General features: G+C 46.8%; 1 protein-coding gene across 3 annotated transcripts in view; it reads right to left on the bottom strand.

The window, feature by feature from the left end:
* SLC37A2 (solute carrier family 37 member 2) overlaps window positions 1-5,835 on the bottom strand; it is a 25,572-nt gene that overhangs the window by 19,273 nt on the left and 464 nt on the right. The gene's annotated exons all lie outside the window — the stretch shown is intronic.

Here is a 5,835-nt window from a genome sequence, read left to right as displayed (position 1 = left end):
TTGCGGTACGCGGGCCTCTCACTGTTGTGGCCTCTCCCGTTGTGGAGCACAGGCTCCGGATGCACAGGCTCAGTGGCCACGGCTCACGGGCCCAGCCGCTCCGCGGCATGTGGGATCTTCCCGGACCGGGACACGAACCCGCGTCCCCCGCATCGGCAGGCGGGCCCTCAACCACTGCACCACCAGGGAAGCCCACACCACTCTTTTTAAGGAGCCCTTTCTGATGCTCTTACCGGGCATCCCTGGGCAGTTACCAGGAAGAGAAGGAAGACAAGAGAAAGCTACTTTGCAGCATCTGGGTCCCTGGTCTGAGGCCATGGCAGAATAGGGAAAAGGCCGTTAAACCAAAAGAGGCTGTGTCTTAGCTTCTGGTTCTGTTGCTGTGACCCTGGGCGAGCTGTCTCACCTCTCAGCCTCAGCTTGAGCTTCTTGTAAATGGGATAGTAAACTCCTGTCACATGAGGCTGCCCTAAAGACGAACTGAGATAACATTTCGCCTCTCAGCCTCACTTTGATCTTCCTTTGACTAAGGTAGTAAAGTCCTGTCACATGAGATGTCCATAAGGGTTGATGAAATGAGATGCGATGCATCTGGCAGCAGGACCTCAGCAAACTCCGGCGGGCAGAGCCACTGGTCCCCGCTGCAGCCTCCAGCCCGCCTCGGCCTTGGCGGGCTTGGGGGAGGGCAGCGAGCTGGGAGCTCACGGCCCCTGCTTTCCTGCCTGCCCAGTGCCCCACACATTCCTGCTCATCCAGCAGGAATGCCACCTGGTCCTCCTCCCACAGGCTCCTCTCCTCGAGCCCTGAACTGCTCCCTCCCCACAGGCCCCAGGAAGCGGGCCCAGCCCCAGAATCAGCAGCCATACTCATCTCTCTGGCAAGATGCCCACGTTGCCATCTGTCCCCAGACGTGCCCACGCGGACGCTGGCACAGAAGGCGGGGCACCGGCCAGGCCCAGGGCCTGGTAGGACTCAGAGGGGCTGTGGCTCCTGCGAGGACACTGCCTGACCCCGGGGGCCCTGATGGGAGAAGGAGGGGCAGTGCCATCCTCCTGGGCAGAAACTCCTCAGTCTCTGCCTTCTGCTTGCACACCTCGTGCCACCTGCCTCTCAGCCTCCTGTCCGGAACCGCGCCTTCAAGCCCCAGGCTCCCACCAGCTGGGGCTGCACGTGACCAGTGCTGACAACACAGGCTACGTCCTCACTGCCGTGCCTTCGCCAGCTCCACGGCTCCACTCAGAATACCTCCAGGTCCACCAAGGCAAATGCTACCTGTTCCTCCTAATGTAGATGAAACCCTCCCGCCACAGAAACTCACAAGCACCGCGCAATTACCAAGTACTAAGTGCACACCAGGCACTGGGCTAAGTGCTTTACATATCTTCTCCCTTAATTTCACTAAAACCCTGGGATAGAGGTATATTGCTATTTCCATTTGAAAGACAAGGACCTGGAGCCTTAGAGATTTAGTGATTTGTCTCAAGTCCAAAGGCTATGTTTTCTTTTCCCCTCCCACACTCTAATCGGGAGGAAAGACCATGGGCTTGGGAGTCTAACTAACCTGGATTCAAATTCACCTCAGTTACTTACTAGCTATGCGGCGCTTGACCAGGTCCATAACTGCTCTGTGCCTCATTATCCCCATATAATGGGGAATTAGGTGGGGAAACAAATAAAGACCTTGCAGTGAACCACAAACACAATGCCTGGTACAGAGCAGTAGGAAATGCGAGTAGAAAAATAGTCAATAATTAATGTTTAGTCAGTGCTTAATATGAGCCTGGCACTGATCTAAGTATTTTACCTGCTGCATCTCGAGACAATCTTTAATCCTCACAGCGACCTGACGAGGTAGGTGTTACAAGTATCCTCACGGTACAAACAAGGAATCCAAAACTCAGGGCCAGCCCACCCGCTGGTGTCCTGCTCCAGGACCGTCTGCTTTCTTCACTTCTGCTTAAAAGCCCTCCTCGGGTACAGGTGGTAGCAGCAAATGTGATAATGAGGGTACACGCCCTCTCTCCAGCTTGATCCTTAATTCCAAGAAAGTAGGACCGTGTCTTAATCATCTTTGTAGGCCTCACAGTGTAACACGATAGTGTGCCTACAGTAGAAGCTACACTGACGTTCGGTGTCTGTTAGGAGTCCAAACCTCCATGCATCAGGAAAGAAGTAAAGGAACACTTATCGTGCGCCCTCCATCAGCCACAGGAGGTCAAGGATGTTCACGGATCACTTTTGCCTTCAAGAACCCACCTGACTTTCACCCACGAGGGAACTGAGTCCCAGAGAAGTTAACTACACAAGGCACACAGTGGTGAGAGGATTTCAATCCGGATCTGTCTTAAACCCGGGAGATGTGGGAGAACACAGTGGTTGGAGTCACACTTTAACAAGTGTGTAAGTGACGTGTGTGCCTGTGGAGTTGTGCCTCCTGAGCTCTTCTAAAATGCTGGAGTGGGACAGGCTGTTCACAGTGATCCACTCTCCCTGCCCCTCATTTTCTCTGAAATATAAGTTACTTTGGTTAAAGGGTATAATTAATGTATACGAATAAGACTCTACTAGGAACAATAGTGGCAGAGAGATACAACTTTGAACATATATGGTAATGAGATATATTTTTGTTTATTATGGGAAAAAAAAGAGTCATAGAATATTTCACTTATATAAGTATCTCAGAAATTGTTTGCTGTGTGAGAAATTTCTAAAGGTTTCTCAATGCCCTCTTGGTCTATGATCTGTTTCTATGCATCAGCACCCTGGTGGTGCTTTGCCTGGTGATAACAGTAGAATGTTACCAGTCATGATTTCAGCTATGATTTTAAATGTTACCTGGGCTGCAACCTTACTTCTTTAATTTGAATCTAGCATCTTCCAGGTCAGTGGTTTTCAACTGGGGATGTACATCAGACTTTCCTATGGAGTTTTATTAAAACATAGATGTTTAGGACTTACTCCAGACTTACTAAATCTCTTCAGTCAACATTCTTGGTATCTCCTTGTACATTATGTAAATTATGTATTGGGGTTTTTATATATCTCAAGATTTTTTCCTCTATAAAAATTATGCTCATCATTTTTATGAATCAGATATAATGTTCACTGTCTTCTTTGAAATTAGCCTTAGTGTGTTTTTAGACATTGTCTAATTTTTTTTTTTGGATTGGCTTTATTTTGTTTTACATACCTCAGGAATAATCAGACTTCCTTGTTAGCTGCATTTTTCTTGTCATGAATTCTCATCATATCATTCACTTTTGAAAATTATCATTAATAAGTTAATCCAGACCTCTTTAGGTCTCTGTCCCTTACAGATAGTTTTTGTTCTACTCTGATGCTCCCTAAAGGATGTGCAGTCAGCTATAGGCCAAAGGTTTTACCTTCAGCAAACAAGAACTGTCTCAGAAAAGCACAGGACCAGGTACATACGGACTCCTGATGACATCACTCAGATATCTTTAAGAACATACCAGTGGACTGAGTCAGGATTTCCAAAACTCTTCAGCAAAGAAGCTGACTGGTTTATGTGGTTGCGAACCCCAGATTCAGCAGAACAAGAATTAATCACTTAGGACTGAAAGAACTGATAAGGAATGACTGTCACATTTGGAATATTACTGATGTTGTTATAGTGTTCAATCTTCTGAATATATAAGAAAGCCCTTTCTCTTTCTTCTTAAGCTGTCTGTAACCCATAACAATTTAGGAGACCCTGTTTTTGTAAACTGAAACATTTGTAAATACCTTATTCTCCCTGCCTGACCCCTCGGAATTCAGAAATTTTTTGAGTCTTCTTGCTTTTTATAAAATATGGTTATTTGCAAAAGTTCAATAGGAATTTTTTTTTTTTTTAACCAGAACATATTAGAAAACTTGGTTTTACAACCAAGGCCTTGCCTGGAATGTCGTACTTGACAATGATGCTCATTTAATCAGATATTGCTGCCACTTTAAAGGAATTAAGGTTGACAGCCAATACAAAACCCGCCTAAGAAAACTGGCTTACTGTGTTCCCTTACACACAAATCAGGAAGGTCACTCCCTGGCAGGCCCAGGAAACTTAGGATATTTGGGGGACCTCAAGAAGAGAGGAATTTGCCTAAATTTATAGCTACAGCAGGTAAAACCTAGTGGAGACAGTTTCTTGGCTTGGCTTCCTAATCTCAGAACAGTAAATAATAGAAGGATTTTAAAAGTCCAATCCAAGATCCCTTATGAAAACTTCCAGCAAAGTGAACTTAACAAGGCCTATACAGTAAATTATGTATATAGATTATCAGATCAAATCTAATGAGACCAACCCTATTTTGTGATCAAGAATAATCTTTCTTTGAGACTATTTTTGATCCCAGCAGGGCAGACTGTAGGGAAAAAAATGTGTGTTTCTCTGGAGAACTGTGCATTGCCCAGAGGACACCCCTCCAAGTTATCTGATTCTTGTCTTTCACTGAGCTTGAATTCCATGAAGTGGTAAGTAACTGGTAAGTCATATAAAATATGTCCATGAACTGACAGAGTTTCAATAGTCTTCCCTCCCAATCAGTTTTGCCTCAATATGCCTAACTTACAAATGGGGACGTTCTTTGTATTCTCTTTTCAAAACTGTGGTAAAATATATGTAACATAAAATTTAACGTTTAACCATTTTAAAGTATGCAGTTCAGTGGCATCAAGTACCTTCGTATTGGGGTGCCACCATCATTACCATCCACCTCCAGAACCTTTTCATCTTCTCAAGCTGCACCTCTGTACCCATTAAACAATAACCCCCTATTCTCCCCTCCCTGGGTTTTTCTTTTGTGTCAATTATAACATCTTCTGGCACCCTCATTATGAGTGAAATAAAATCTTTTCAACACATGTTCATTTTTATATCCTTACGAGAGTCATGATCTTTTTTTCTGAAAAATATCTTTTAAGAGTCCTAAACTCAAAAAGGACCAAATAAATAATCTAAATGAGTGAGGAAGCCTGGGAGTGTGAGACTGTCCCCAGTGAGTTAGGAAGCCTGGGAGTGTGAGACTGTCCCCAACTGACCATCCTGATTTGCCCAGGACTGAGGGGGCTCGGGATGCAGGATTTTCTGTTTTAAAACGGGAACAAGCTGGCCATACTAAGAGCTTGCACCCCATCTAAAAGGGGCTCCTACCCCTAATGATATAATTGGGGAATTTAAGCCTGAGACTGTTACATCAGAGAAGCGAGGAATCTGGCTATCTACGTTGTTTTATAATTTGTAAACGATGGCAACTAACACAATATTAAACAAAACCAAAACTCTGTGCAGACCAAGCAAACTGCTCCAGTGTTGACTCTGATGAAGAATGGGCTGAAAGCCCATTTTTTAGGACTCCTTGGTCAGGAGGAAAACTCCTGTGGAAGCCGCTGGCCCGCCGCTGGGGTGACTACCCTGCTGAGGTGCAGCTGCTGCTCTGATCTGAGACGCATGCCCTCCCGCGAGGGTGTCTCTCTGGGCCCAGAAACCCTCAAGGCAAGCTCCCAGGACCACTGGGTTCTGGCCTTCGTGTTATCCAAGGGCCAAAAGAGACCAAAAGGACCACTCGACAACTCCAATGGCCACTTTTTCAGCAACTCCGCCACGCCCTGACCTCGGTTCCCTAGCCTGCAAGCCCGGCTCCCCCGGGTGCTCAGCCATAAAGGAGGCGCTCTGAAGGTCTCCCTGGGGGCGGGTGGGGGTGTGTGCGTGTCTGGAGGTGCGGATGCAAACGGGCACCGGCTGAGACTCTCCTGGGCAGCCTCCCAGGGAGGGGTCCTGCGGAGGCGGAGCGAGCTAGGGCGTGCGTGCCACCCACCTCCCCGCCGACCGGCCAG

The sequence above is a fragment of the Neophocaena asiaeorientalis genome, unplaced genomic scaffold (genome assembly GCF_003031525.2).
Source record: "Neophocaena asiaeorientalis asiaeorientalis breed wild unplaced genomic scaffold, Neophocaena_asiaeorientalis_V1.1 scaffold308, whole genome shotgun sequence".
Lineage (NCBI taxonomy): Eukaryota > Metazoa > Chordata > Mammalia > Artiodactyla > Phocoenidae > Neophocaena > Neophocaena asiaeorientalis.
Note: the sequence above shows the minus strand (reverse complement) of the source record. Positions and strands in the feature narration are given on the sequence as shown.